At 47.2% G+C, this 15,010-nt stretch overlaps 1 protein-coding gene across 6 annotated transcripts in view; it reads left to right on the top strand.

The window, feature by feature from the left end:
- The window catches only part of CYSLTR1 (cysteinyl leukotriene receptor 1), a 133,880-nt gene that overhangs the window by 69,990 nt on the left and 48,880 nt on the right, over positions 1-15,010 (top strand). The window lies entirely within an intron of this gene.

The raw sequence follows: 15,010 nt of genomic DNA, 5'->3' as shown, positions 1-15,010 counted from the left end.
TGTGCTTCTTAGGGTATTGAGCCAGAATGTGGCAGTTGTGCCAACGGCTGGAAATGAACCAGGCAGCTGTACCTATCTGGGATGTTTGTTTTCTCTCTCGAGTTATTGTTTTAATTAAACACAAAAGTCTTCAGCTGTCGGGAAGCTCAAGAGCTCTCAGGAACTCCTCCTTGTAATGTTACCTCTAACCCAACAGGAGACCAGGGATGGTGTTTTTGCCCTTCATGGAGTCCATCCTTCTAAACCATTGTAGCGGTTCCGTGGTTGCCGCTGAATTCAAAACCATCTCTAGTGAGCAGTCTATTCAGTTGGCTGTTGCTTTGGGGTTTTTTTCATTTAAAAGCGTGTTTTTCTGCTAGCTCTAGCCAAAACTGGAAGGTGGACAAGTAGAGCCTCTAGGCTGACCACGATGCTGTTCTGTAGCATCTAGAAATCATTAAAAAAAACCAAAAATCAACCTTTTCCCCTATGGGATGTATAAAGGTTTTAGTATCAACCGGGAAGAAAATGTCCCGAAACAATATATTCTTGCTCCCTCCAAGCCGCTTTTCACCAAGCAATACACACCGGCCTTTATCCTTCTCCACGCCAGTTTAAATAGGCCAAATGCTGTGCTATCAATGTGCTCTGTATGTTTTTTAAATAAATAAAGTACAAACATTTCCAACAAAGTGCCCTTAACACAGGTTTATTTGCCAAACATGAAGAAAGGAGGTGGCTGCCTCTCTTTGTGGTTCCAGTTACAGGCAAGTGTTTGCTTTAAAATGGAAAAACAATGAAGAGACTCCTGGGCTCTTGTCTCCCTGCACATCTCGTTTGCTGTCCCCACCCCGGTCCCGTGCTGTTCATCTTAGACTGGGGACAGGGTGGGATTCAGGGATCTCTCCTTGAAAAACATTGGCAGCACATCAATAATCTCGTTATTTTGGAAAACAGGGGAGACAGGGCTGTTATCTTATTGGCAACCGTGGCTGCTGAGAAGGCACAACATGTTTAAGCAGTTTTACCCCCTATTTACAGCACTCAGATTTTCTGCTTGTGCACAGAAACCCTATTGACGTGATACCTCTGTTGCGGTTTTGGTTGACGATTGTGTCAGTGAGTCTGGTGGCTTTTAGGCTGGCAAGTGGAATCTCCATTGACTGCAGACCTGCACTTCAGGAAACATTTTGCCCAGCAGACCAGCGTGTTGCATTTCCTGATCATTAACGCTTAATTCTCCTGCTGTCAAACATAGCAGCTATTTTCAGTCAATTGGTGCTTTATTGTGCCAAGACTCCTACTTCAGGGCACTTGCAAGCACTCAGAAGGAGCCAAAGAGTAGAAACCAAATAAAAATTGCCTTTTAAAGACCACTAAAATACAGACGATGGAGACATACCTTTTCCCTTTCCTCCTCTGTTCATTGGCAAGGTTTGTTTCCTTCCTTTGCTTTGCTACAACAGCAGACTTCATTTGTCACCTGGTAGCTAGATTTTGCATGGCTTTGAGTTCCTCCTGGTATCGGATGTTCTGAGGCCCCACGAAGCATGGATGGACCATCCAGGAGTGGCTGAGGGACCCTCCTTGGGGACACAGGTGCCCCCATGGTGCCAACATCCCTACTCTTTGAGTGCATTTAGAAATCTAGGCTGTCTGCAGGACATCGTGTGGTGTCCTGTGTCATTTGCTCACCCTCAGAGGCAGAGGTACATGTATATATATATATATATATATATATATATATATATATAACTTTACAGAAGCCACAGTCCGTGATGGAAAAGATTTGGAAGGACAATTCCTGAGCAGAGGTAGCAGAGCCCTTCAGGAGCTCATGAATGCTGCCGTGTTTACTAATGCTTAATGGATTGTCAGTGCTTCCATTTGAAACCCTTTTTGAAGAGTTTTATAACAAAGCCATAAAAAAATCACTTTGGAATCAAAATGGAAATGCAAAGTCTCATCCTGTTTGGTGTTTTATTTTAGATACGCATTTAGGAGGACTTTTTTAATAATTTAACATGCTGTAGAGAGATGGGGGCGGGGAAGCACGTGCCCGTTTGAATCAGTATCATTGCAATGTTTAAAAAGCTTCGTTTAAAAACCCTGGTTTGTTAATTCACCAGCACTTAAAGTTCCGTTACTTTCCAGTCCAAGAGACCTTTTTGCTACTAAATGACAGGATATTTCTTCTCCAAAGGTCTAGTCAAATCAAAGCTTTTTGTGGCCAGGGGAAAGTTACTCATGCGGGCGGCGTGACCGAGTGTCCAGAACGTCCCCGTGGCCCCTGGTGCTGACAGTTTTCTGCTAAAACACAGTTATGTTCCATGGGGTAAGGACCGGATTCACCCATGAACCTGCCATTTGTTTCTCTGATGTTCAGACCCATCCAACAGCAGCTATTTGCATTCTCACGAGTCCCGAGGGCCTTGCTTTATTAAACACAGTGAACTAGGAGCAAAGGCATTAGATTATGAGCTGCTGAAATGCGTTTCCTTGTATAAAAAGTCAAAGAAAAATTTGCATCATTTTCTAGGTCGGGCAGACAGAAACCTTCCGTGGCACCAAGTGCCTGGGCCCAAGTTTTCCTCCAAACTATGCCTTTTTTCCTAATGCTTTGCTTTTCTTTGCTACGTAGCATCATTATTAAGCTAGAAGAACATCGGTGTGTTGGGCAGTGTCCTCTCAATGCCTCGCACGCCTCTCCCTTTGCTTTCCACGTTTTGCTGTCATTTATTCAGGCTCTTCCAAGTGCACCTCAGTAGTTTCAGAGTCTTTAATTTTTCTTGTTGGTGGAGAGGAGTTTCCATTTGCAGACTCTCATTACTCATTTCCCCCATAACGTGGAGCAATTTCCAGTTTTGCATGACCACATCTAGCCCGGCATGTCTCCCTTCAGAAACGGCAGCCAGGAGTCACAAGAAGGAGATACCTGGTTATTACGTCCTATGGAGTGAGTTCAGAAACTCACTCTGTCCTAATTTGGTGTGGGATCTGGGTTCGTTGACTCTTTATCCCCAGTTCAAAGGGACTGCTCTGCGTGCTTCAAAGCCTCCGCTTTAATAAACAGGCGGTAATATATACCCTTGTTTTGACAAGAAGCACCAGTTCTGCCGAAATCTTATCCCCTGGAAAACGGAGCAGGTGTTTTCCAGCAGAGATGATGAGGAGCCTGATTTCAGAATTAAGCGATATTGCTGCTGTGGTGGTGGAGGATGTTTGGACGTGTCCAAGGGGAAGCTGAGACGGTTCCTTTTGTCTGCCTGTGGTGGGGAGCAGAGCAGGTTTTAACAACAAATGGGTAAAATAGAGTTGTTTTCTTCTTTTTCTGAATGCCATGCCAGCCAGGCAGTGGCTCCTGGTGGCATCTTGGAGCACGGCGGCGGAAGGACATTAAATTTCAACCCAAAATACCCAAAGGACATGAGAAGCTGGTGAATATAATCTGTGTTCTGATGGAAAAAAACTGTAATCAGAATTTGAAAGAAGCCTGAAGCACCTAAAACAATTGAAGGCGCAACTGGGCAGGGGTTTGCAATTCTGCTGTGCATGAATAGAAGGAAGAAGCAGCTGAATATCAGGAAACGTTTTCTAACAATGCGGACTATTCGGGTTCGGTGGAGACTCCCGAGGGAAGCGGCAAAAGCCCACATGGGCTGAATAATAGAAAACTAGACAAAACTATAGCTGCATGCACGGGCAAGAAATCCTTCAGTACAGCGATGCCTAATTCACAATGCCTAGTGAACATAGCGTTGCTATTATGAATAACATCTTTAAAATGCGGGTTTTTTCCATACACAGAAGAATTCTTGCAAACAAGGAGGCTGCGAGTTTTCTGTGCGAGGTGGGAGGTAGAGGAGGGGGATGAAGGGTGCGCTGCCTTCCCCTTCCCAGCACGGCGAGGCGGTGGCCTGGGCTGTCCCCGTCCCCTGGAGGAAGCCGGTTTTGTGCCTTTTCACAAGAAATCTCAATTAACCCGTGTCCCGCTCCCCCTGGAGCGCGGCCGCCTCCCTCAGGACCTCCTGACAGATCGTCTCCCCACCAGCCTGTGCTGGTTCCCACTTCGCATGTGGTGAGTTTTTGGGTTTTGCAGGATTTTGGCTGTGCCGGAGGATTGGCAGCCCCACCGGGCTCCTCCGGCCCCACGCCGGCCTCCGCGGCTCTGTCACCAATGGACAACGGAAACAGCTAAAGTGGTAACATTAACCACGCTCTGTAGCTTGGGAGCCTCTTGCAGCATCACGACATACAACAGCATGGCTGCTATCAGTGAATTTATTGATGAGTGAAATGGGCTAGAGTGGATGAAAAATTAAGTATTTCCAAATTTCATTAGCATCTAAGCCATTGTAGTTGGTACAGCCTGCGCTTCACCCCTGCTTTCTCAGTAGATGACCCTTTTTGAGTATTTTAACTAGAAGAACACTGTTTGGGGTACAACTAATTCCCGGTTCTGCTGCACACTGCAGCCCAAACCTTCACACTGTACTTCTCTCTTAGGTTGTGTGTTAATAAAGCGAATTAACGGAGCTAATCTTGCCAAGCCGGGTGCTTTTCTATCGCACAAACTCGCAGTGTTGTGCAAATCAAAGCGGTATTATTCGGGTTGCACCCCCACTTAACTCCTGCTCTCTACCAGCCCATTGTTAATAGTACTTTGGCATCACGTCAATCTGATTGCAATTAAGCTTTTCACAAAGCATCGTTCAAGGCTGTCTGTTCTCATTTTGATTGTTGGTGCTCTGAAAGGTTCTCCGCAATGGGTGTACTGGGGAATACGCTGCCAGCTGTGTTGGTAATGCCCTTGTCTGATAGTTTTGATAATTTTTTTCTGACTCGTGGAGGCTATTTTGGTACTGATTTGTTTGTTTTTCTGATTGAAAAGTGGTTTCTGAGGGGAGAAAAGTACGTATTCAATGCCCTAGGGTTATGCATTTTTTTCTGAAGCATTTTTCTATCTACAAAAGACTTTCTTAAGGTTTTTTTTTTTTTACCAGAGACTCCCAAAAATTGCCTGTGTTCCTAATCAAGTTAGGATGCTATGTGTAAAAGAGCAGTAAAGAGGAAAAATTCTGATACAGATATCGATACAGATCTGATAGAGATATCTGGGGAAGCTCTGTACCTTGGGGTCTCCCCTCCCCATGAAAAGGAGAACAGTTTGTTAGGTTTAACCTTGTGAGGCTTATTTTCCATTACATTCTTTCATCCTGTTCTGTCCTGGGACGTTATTTTGGTATTTGGGGGTGAATGCATGTTTTTTTTTCTCCAGATGAGCTCAAAGTGCAGAAATTAGGCTGGTCAAGTTTCTATTTTACATCAGCTTATAGAGAATACAGAAAGTTTGTGCTGTGCTCTACAATTCTGACACCCTCCCCTCTTTGCAGCCCACATAACCCAGAAATGGTAGAAAAAAGATGTTTCTTCAACGTTTGACCTATGCAAGAATTGCCTGTTCCAGGCTCCCTCCATGTAACGGTGCCTGGACCCTTGTATTTCATTCCGTAAGTCTTTGAATTGGTATTTGCAGCTGTGCTAAAGTAACAAAATAATGAACAGGAGACGTACAGCATGCTGCGTGTCACCAGGTGTCCTTTAGAAAGGGTATTCAGCCAGTTTGTCACAGAGTCACCTGAAGAGAAGTGAATAATGACCCAAACACCAGCAAGGAGGCAACAGCGAATACCTAATTACATATCCCAATGTCACCGATACAGGACAAGCTGTGCAGCTTGCGAGGTTCAGAAATACGGATGAGTTCAGATGACAGAGTTTGGACCTGGACTTTGTGGCTCAGGGCACCTTGAAAATGGTATCACCAGTGCCATAATTGAAAATACATGGAGGGGCTGATAGCAAATCACAGCAGATGGTCTCCATTGGATTCTTTGGAGCGCCCAAGGAGGGCTCGGAGAGGCTGTGGCACCTGGACATGGCTCAGTGGTCCAGAGCACACAGATGTCCCATCCTGTCCCCTGCCACGCTCCCAGGTCTGAGGTGCAGCAACAGCAGAGCCTCGGCATGCCTGTCCTGAGCAGTGTTTCAGTTTCTGGTACAAGGCTGTCGGGGGGCGCTTCAGCACAAGCGGAGAGTTTGTTCCTATACTAATGCCAATACTCATCAACCAGAAAGACTCAGTGGCCAAGTCACGCAGTGACTGGGACCCAGGGACCCTTTCAGAGGAGATGGGTGTTTCTGCAGTGCTATCAGGTTGAAAAAAGAGCGTCAAGACAAATAAATACAGAGGATATACTGAATAAAAGCTGTTTTTCTGAAAATATTTGTAGTCCTGACGGAGGAGGAGCCGGGAGAGGCAGCTTGCCATGCCAGGGGACAGGCCACCCTGTCTAGGAGCTCCCTAGATAAGAATGGAAATACTTGTGTGACATTTCCCTTTGTCGCCAGAGGGGAAGAAGCACTTTAAAAGCATTGTTTGTACTGAGGAAAGCAACACCAAGGGGCAATGACTTTTATTCTTTTATCTTTTCTCTGTTGCTGCCTGTCCTGGGGAGGGCTGGGAGGATTGGGGAGCAGAGCACCCAGTGGGCTACTGGGCACCCAGTTTGGCTGCCACGTGTGTTCGGAGCAGGACAGCTCGCCATGACCCGGAACAGGACAGTGGTGGAGTCACCATCCCTGGAAATGTTTAAAAACCACATAGACGGGGTTCCTGGGGACATGGTTTAGTGGGGGCCTTGGCAGTGCTGGGTTAATTATTGGTCTAGATGATCTTGAAGTGTCTTTTCCAACCAAAATGATTCTGTGATGACTCACAGTCACCATGACCCCTGATCCTTATCGATCCCCTCTGTATGCACATCACCATGCCCGTTCCATTGCAGACCATCACCATGAGGAAGATATTACAAAAGGCCTTAATCTTCCTCCCATTTCTGTAGACCTGGCGAGTGCCATTTCCCTGCTCGCGGTGAAGCTGCTTTTGCCGTGCAGCGGTGAGCCGGGCTGGAAGGAGCAAAGCTCCACCGCAAAGCACGGCCCTGGGGAGAAGCAGCTCTTCTGCTGGAGCCGCAGACGCCGTTTCCTCACGGGACTGGAAAACAATAAGTTTTCAATCAAACCAGCATCTTCCAGCGGGCTCGGAGCTCTGTGCCGGGGGGGATCTGGCTCCAGCTGCATGGCTCGGTGATTCGGGGCAGGAAGCAGAAAGCAGCACGCCCGAAGGGAAACGCCAGAAATCCAGAGAGACAGAAAACAATTAAATAGCCTGGAATTCGCCCAGGTCCTTGGGGTTGTCACCCCATCTCCTACAAAACTTCAGCCTGGTATCTGTGCTGTGTCTCCTCCGAGCAGCAGCGTCCCAGGGCTGGTGTCGGACTCAGCTCCAGCCGTTCAGGGTGATTCTCCCTGTTTCTCGCAGGGACACAGGGAGGTTTTGCTTCAGGAGCTCTCACTGTGGCATGGCTGGTCTCTGCCGGAGCTTGTGATATATATTCTCATGTGAATTTGAAGCGACCTCTCGTCTATTACTAGCAGACGCTATATTTATCCTAATGCTGACACATCTTTAAATAGCACCGTCACATTACAAGGTCCCTGTTTCAAGGGTTTACCACTATCACTTCTGCTGAGTGTGGTTCATTCAGTGCAGTCTGAAAAGGAGCAGAGCCTCCCTAAGTGCTGCTTTGATCCTACAAACATTTTTCTGACCAGAAATAGTTGCCAGAGACTCTCCCTCCTCTGTTCAGTTGTTGTTACACCTCTTCTGTAAACATTTTTTCCCCCTCTTGTTGTTTTCTTTAGCTTTCCCAAACCACCCTACCCACCGTCTTCCAAATCCTGCTGAATGGCTTCCAGGTTCCTTGTCATCCCCTTTCTCACCACAGCCTTTTGGTACGCGCTGCCCTTGACGGCCAGGCACGTGGTCCTCCGCTTCACCTTGGAGTCAGCGACTTGTTGCTCAACATCCCTTGAGAAGAATGATTTCACCTCTTTGGCTGGGGTGCCCTGCTCCAGAATTGGCAGGATATCTGTTTGTAATGTGAGCGATAGAAAACTATAGCCTTTTTTTTTTCTGGTTTAACTTCTCCTTCTTGTTGGCTCTTCACACTTGAACTTGGCTTCTGCTCATTTCTAACGGTGATGGATGCATCTTTAACCACTTTGAACGTACCTCTGGCTCTGATACCATTCCCATGCTCAGGGAGCTGCTGGCCTGGCTGGTGGCGACCACAGCCCAGGGCTCAATGTGCTGCTCATGTTTCCCAATCTCTTTCTTTTTCATGTGCCTTTATGTATGTTTTTGCCTGCAATATTTTTCAATGGGGACAGTGTCACCAAATGACAGTTCAGTCTAAGCTTTCAGCAGCAACAACAAAATACCATCCATGGGAAATGAACCAGAATCGAGGCTTTTTGGAGTGGTAAAGCAGTGTTTGCAGCAGCCTTACAATCATTTCCAATAATGGTCATTTATCTGGAGAAGGAGAGAGGGAGAATCTTCATAAAGCCATCTGATGGAAGGAAAAACTTACCCAGTGCATGGGCTCAGCTTGGCTACCACTGCAGTTGGTTTGGGTTTCATGAGGGTCGCATGAGAACAAGGTGGATTTAAAGCCCTATATTTCTTGTCCTCAGCTCCCTTTGTAGGCAACAGAGCTTTCAGTTTGTTAAAGATGATGCTGCAGCACGTCTGGCGGTACAGAAGGGGGTTGCACAGCCAGCCCTGTGGCTACGGCTCGATTCCTAGGGAGAGAAGCCACTGAAATGGCCCCTTCTTCATTTTTTGAGATACTGCCACACCTGAAGTCATGGGAAGCACCATAATTTCTCATGATCATATAACCTGTTCTTCACCCCACATTGCCATGGCCGGATCTGTGGTCCAGTGGACACGTTCTCTCCATCCCTGGCATGGGTCCATAACCCACCTTCTGCTTCACTTCCCAGCTTTGCTCTTTTTCTCTCTGGGACCCTTTTGCTGGGCCCTTTTTGGTTCAGTTTTGCTACAAGCACAAGTCATGACCGTAGCTCTGCCTTTGCGTAGTGTTGGAGTTAAACTTTCCCCTGGTTTTAGCAGAACACATGGTTTTGCTTAGCACTAGCGAAGGAATTACAAGCCGTATGTCTTGAATATGAAACTGCCAAGGTAAGTAATCTCCGCTGTGAACTTGAACAATCAAAGCTCAGGGTTATTTGTTTTCCTACGTATAGATTTACCAGCTGCTGGTCTCTGACATTTATTGATGTTTTCTTTTTCCGGATCAAGACGTCATTGCCGTGTTTAACTAGGCGGTCTGACATCTGACGGGGTAGCGGGGCCCTCCGGCGTGCCGGCATCTGGCAAGGAACCCCAATTTACCTTCTCTTCCCAATCTACTCGGGGGGGAAACAGGTGCAAACAGTGTTTTACACATCCAGACACTCCCCATAGTCAGCCTCCGGAAAAGGACTTATGGCAATCTTAATACAGGCTGTTCGAAATGCCAGGGGATCTGAAAAGAAGTGACTGGATATTCTCTGTCAACTTTTCTGAAATGTGTAGCATGTATTTGCTTAAAGAAAATAGGGTAAAGCCTAGTTCTAAAAGTGTATATTGTATCTTGTGAGGTTCCTGAGTATTTTTTGTGATTCACTTTCATTTATGTGTTAGTTGTGTCGCAAGGGAAAGCTTTGCAGGAGCATCTCCTGGAGCCATCGCAACTAGAAATTGAACCTTGTGGTTCACAAGTGGACATTTGTGTTCACAAAACCCATGATAACTCTCCAGGGCTTCCTTGCTTGCTCTCTGTCCCTTACCCTGCAAATCTTCATCTACACAAATGTCTGTGGCTTAGAAATGCTGGGTGAGGACAAATGGAAACTACTTGTGCTGTTTGTGATTCAAATCAACAGTTGTCCACGACACTGGAAAATTGTGAGTGTTTTGAGCCACGGCTATCAGATTGACAAAACCTGTGCAGAAGGAGCTCCAGTTATGGAAGGAACTCCTCAGGAAAGGACGAGGAAGGGTTTATTGTAAAAAATGACTGTGCTTTGCAGAACCTTGGCAGCATTGACACAGACAAGGTGTTGAGACCGTTTTGCTGGCTCAGGCAAGTTGCTTTTGCAAATAAAACCAATTTCCCACATTGTCATTAAGAATTTGCTTCTAGTGACTTAACCTCAGGTGTGGAGAGAGCAGAGGTGTCAGCTCAGGCTGCAAATGGACCATTCCGAGGTTAAGAAATGCCACTAATTCTGCATATTTTTTATGCCAGCAAGTATGTTGTTTTCGCCACAAGGTGCCACTGCACTTTGGTGCACAGGATGGCAAACAGCAGCTTTCAGAACTTGAAAAACTGGCTAAGTCTTTACAAAGAACGGGTTTCTCTAGCTCAGAGGGGTTTTTTCCTCAAACAGTGGCAGCAACAGAGATTCTTGGGATGGTTTTTGAGAAAATTTGAAAGTGCAATGCGGGAGCTGTTATCAGTTGCCTTTATAGCACAGAGAAAAAGAGATTTGAAATGTGGGTGCTCCCTGATAATCCGCTGGCTTAACGGAGCATTTGTTTTAGTCCTGGAGTTGTGCACGCAGGCATGGAGCGTTTCCAAGGTCTCTCCATCCCCTGGGGAACGGTCTCCTCCGTCTGGCCGAAGTACAGAGCACAACGTGTGTGTCCCCGTGCTCTAAACTGAGGTTTGAAGTTGGGAAGGCAGAAGGGGAGGCAGGTTTCTGATCTCTCTTCCCCCAGGGAGGAGCCGGCACTCCGGGGTACACGCAGAAGGGAATGATGCACTAACCTGCCACACAAACTGGGACAAACAATATAAAATAACCCAGCAAGTGCCACAAAACAAGCACTGGAACATTGATAACAGCAAAATCTCTGCTCGCCAAAGCTCCCCATGCCACAGGCAGGGAGCGGGCAGGAGCCTGGCTTCCACCCATCCGTCACCCTTTGGATTTGCTTGTTTGGGTGAATTTTTCTTCATCTACCTGGGCAGATTTCTTGAGCTGCATCGATTCTGAGCATGCTCGGAGCCCTTGGCCAAGGACATTGTTGAGCGCTGAGGCTGCTCTGGCAGATCGATGATCCTGAGGGTCTCTTCCAACCCAAATGATTCTATGATTCTATCTCCATAAGCGCGCGGGACACGGCGATGGCGGCGGCAGCTCTGCCCAGGCACAGCGCTCCAACCCAGCTCTTAAAAACAGCCTGGACGGAGGCTGAGAGATGAAAGGAGCCCACAGCACGTCCACCAAACACAAACCCTTTAATAAGCTGAGGGGCCGGGGCTGGACCGATGGTTTTGTGAGAGGAGGCAGATCTAGTAGCCAGTGGCTCTATGAATAGACCGCTTGTAAAAAGGCTTAGGTGCAATTTGCACAAGTGAGGAGACTGTGCAGGGAAAAACAGCGTTCAATGAAATCTTTTTAAAAGCTCTGCTTTTGCAGTCCCCGTTTAACATTTAAACTGCTACGAATTTGATACCTCCAGATTCAGACTCGTTCCATTACAGAAGCACACAGAAGGGGGAGAGAAAAACTCGTTTGGCTTGATTTTCAGGTAAACTTAGACTTCTGCAGGAGCTTTTTTTTCTGGCTCTCTATATTATATTGGACAGCAGATAATTTAACACATTCTTACAGCCTCACAGCAGTGTTTTGTCTGACAGCAGTTCCTAGGGAAACTCAGAGAATAAACCCTGTTTGCTGTGTGTTGAAGAAATTGCCAACTCTGTCATAGAGAAATCCACATTCGTGATTCGGAGTGGGATTTTCTGCAGAGCAGAAAGTTCATAGAAGAGCTGGGAGGGAGTTCCCATCCGTGGGGTTTCGGTCTCTTCCCCACCCGCTGCCGTAGCTGAGCATGGCGAGAGAAGCAAAAAAAGACAGTTATTCCATTATTTTTCTCCCTTTCATTGTTAGAGAAACTCATCCAAGAAGTGCCCACAGCCTTCCTCTTGTTGCCTTTGCTGATGAGCTCGTCAGCCCTGGAGGCAGGAGATACCACCTCCCGAAGAGCATTGATGCAGATATTCCTGTTCTCTTCTGCAAATCCACTTATTCCCTCAGATGAAGGATCCAGTGTGGCTGACATAAAGTTTTTAGGATGCTATTCCTGTGGCTTTCTCTGTGACCCTGCGCACACGTACTGTCACGCCGTGAAGTCTGTGTTCCTCCTGCCTCTAATGAGAAAACATAAGTAACCTGGTATTTTGTGTTCCTCCGTGTGATTGTGTCCCTCTTACAAATGAGGCAGCAGCAGCTGTGTCGGGGTCTGTTCAGTTGTGTGTGTTTGGATTTTGTGTGGTTGATTCCCTGAAATCAGGATCTGGGATGTTCAAGCTGATTTGCAGGATGCGGGTGCTCAGCACCTAAAGGTCAGCTCTTCTGCCAGAGCAGGTGCCCAAAAACACGGTGAATCTTTTAAACATCCCCACGAGTGTTTGTGGGGTGTCTTCCTAGCAGTATTGTGTGCATTTGCATTAGAAAAAAATACTCTAGATATACCTGATTTTACTGCTGTGATGGGGATCCTGGATCCATCAGCGTGACTGGAGCTCCTGCTGGAGGGGCAGCTCATCCTGTGCTAATTAACTCTGCTGAGAAATGAAGCCTGGCTGCCAGGGAGGGCCGGTCTGCGGACAGCCCCGCTCTGTCCCCGGGACAGAGGGACTTTGTTGGGCTCAGGTGTCCGTGTGCGGAGCGGAGCTGCCGGGGAGCCGCGGGCACCGCCGAGGCTCGCACGGAAACCCAGGTCACGTAGTGCAAACCAGTTTGCTCCCACAGAGCCCTGGCAGACACCCCGATTCCCAGAGTCTGCTGGATGTTACCGTGGAGAGCATCAGCTATTTCTGGTTTGCTTCTGGTTGCTTTTACAGCGGCAGTGCTGAGGGCAGGGAGCAAAAACCGTGCGGACAGGTATGGCAGCTGCTGCACGCTGAGTAGAGAGGATAATCTTGCTCATACTCATCTTCATCCATCAGTTGAGGTACCAGCATTTCTCAACCAGCTCCAGTCCACAGGTGCACCAGTAAAAATAACTTCCCCATGATAATTCAAGCCTCACTCAGCAGCTAAATGGTGAATGTGCCCAGTTGTCTCAGCCGGTGAATGAATTGCTGCGGGGCACGCAGCCATCCCACAGCATCGCTGAGCAGGCAGAGGGTGTAACGCCAAGTGCGTTGCATTCGATAAACTCTTGTCACCTGAGAAAAAGTCAGATTGGGCCCGCAGTGTCCTGCTGATGCTCAGAGAAAGTTCCACACAGCTGGGGCCAGGGGAAAGGGAGCAGGAGATGCCACCCACTCCTTCGCACAAGTGTGGAAATTCCAGCTGTTGCTGTTGCTGTGTGTGTGTAACCCTCCCTGCAGAGTGGCTTCTGGGGTTTTGCTGTTTCATTTTAGTCCTCAGACAAGGATGGGGCTTTTGGTCCATCATCCCAAGCCCAGGAGCTCTCACTGCTCCTGCTCTGCCCCGGTTTTATGAGATGCCGTTCCAGCTGCTCACCTGCGCTTTATAAAATACCCCTTCTCTGCCAGCGCAGGAGTTGGGCACTGAGTCAGCAAAACACTTCAGCATGTGCTCAATCATACCCCAGCCCGTTACAGAAGTTAAGCACCTGCCTATTTTTAAGCTTGCACTGATATATTTTGGGCATTGCCAAGCGATGGTTGAGAGCGGGTGCCGGTAACGGCGGCTGTTGCTGCCAACCTGGAGCTCCAGGTGAGCCCTGTCCGAGCTGCCTTCTGCTTTCAGAGAACAAAAACCAGTCCAAATCTGTAAATATGGGAATAAACATTCACACAAGTCATCTGCTGTTAATTTACAGTTGAATCGATTCATTTTAATCCAAAACCAGCAGAGCAGTTTTCAGTCTCTGAAGGCCATTGAATACTCCACTCGATATCATGAGCAAAAGGATTGCAGGGCATGTCTTTCCCCCGACTGTTTTATTTCACCAAGAGCATTTTGTGCTTTGCCAGATTGTGTCTCTGAGGGTCACTTGCAAATGTGTTCTTCTGCTTTTCGTATAATACTGAAAAGTGAGATGTGGTTGTGTAACTCATTAACTATTCTTGCAATTTTAGCTCGGAGGCTTGTCTTTGGTTAATGCACACGTACAGCTTGCTCTCCCAGACTTATCTCCCCCTAAAAATTCAGGTTTTGAGCAACCTGTGCAGGTCGTTACCTGAAATAATGTGAATTATTTCTCTCAGAAGTCAGAGCAAATAAAACGCAGCTGGATTCCTGTTGTCTTGCTTTGGAGAGGCTGTTTGTGGCAAGCAGTCATCCTCCAGCTGCCACCACCATCAGCTTTAAAGATTAAACCTTTTTTCCACACCACCTTCCAATATGTTGCTCCCTCCCTGAAATACCTGGTACTCCGGGGTACTTGTCTGCTCAGACGGGCCAGTCTGCACAAGGCATGCTTCACATTAAAATTATATCAGAAAAGAGCAAATGGATGTTGCCGGATTTACATCTTCCTTTACCTTTTTTTGCCTAATGCTGAGGAAAGACCTTGGTAGGAAACAGTAATGTTGTGCATCTGGCTACGAGCACTGCTGGGTTCAGTGTCTTCTGACGTGTTTGATTCCTTGCAGCTGCTCAGGATTAGTTAATTATCTCCTTAAAAGAGGAATTTCTATTTGTACAGGATGACTAGAAGGCTGATGGACCCGTGCAAGAGAGCAGAAACCCAAATGTTTAGGCAGACCCGTGAAACGCTTCCTATAGCCGACAGCACAGCTGCAGCTGATGCTAAATGCTCCCTGTTTGCTTTCTGGGTGATATGATCCATTTTTCTGCAGGGATAAGCTGCTGGAACAGCTTGAAGTGAGCATCACCTTGCACTTGTGCAGTACAGAGCTGCACTAGAAGCAGCAACTGTGTCATTTTGCTTCATCTTCTTATAATGTTATTGCTGAAAAGTATGTAACGAAGTCTGGTTTTGCTTGATCTTTCCCTTCCTTTTAGCCTTTTTAACCAACGCTAGGCACATGTCAGTGATTAATCCAACCCCTTGCGCCTGTTCTGTGTTGTTTGCGCAATCCCCAACATGTGCTTTATCTTCCAAGTA

Source organism: Columba livia, chromosome 12, assembly GCF_036013475.1.
Source record: "Columba livia isolate bColLiv1 breed racing homer chromosome 12, bColLiv1.pat.W.v2, whole genome shotgun sequence".
NCBI classification, from domain to species: domain Eukaryota; kingdom Metazoa; phylum Chordata; class Aves; order Columbiformes; family Columbidae; genus Columba; species Columba livia.
The sequence above is the reverse complement of the archived record's forward strand: the minus strand, read 5'-3'. Positions and strand labels throughout refer to the sequence as shown.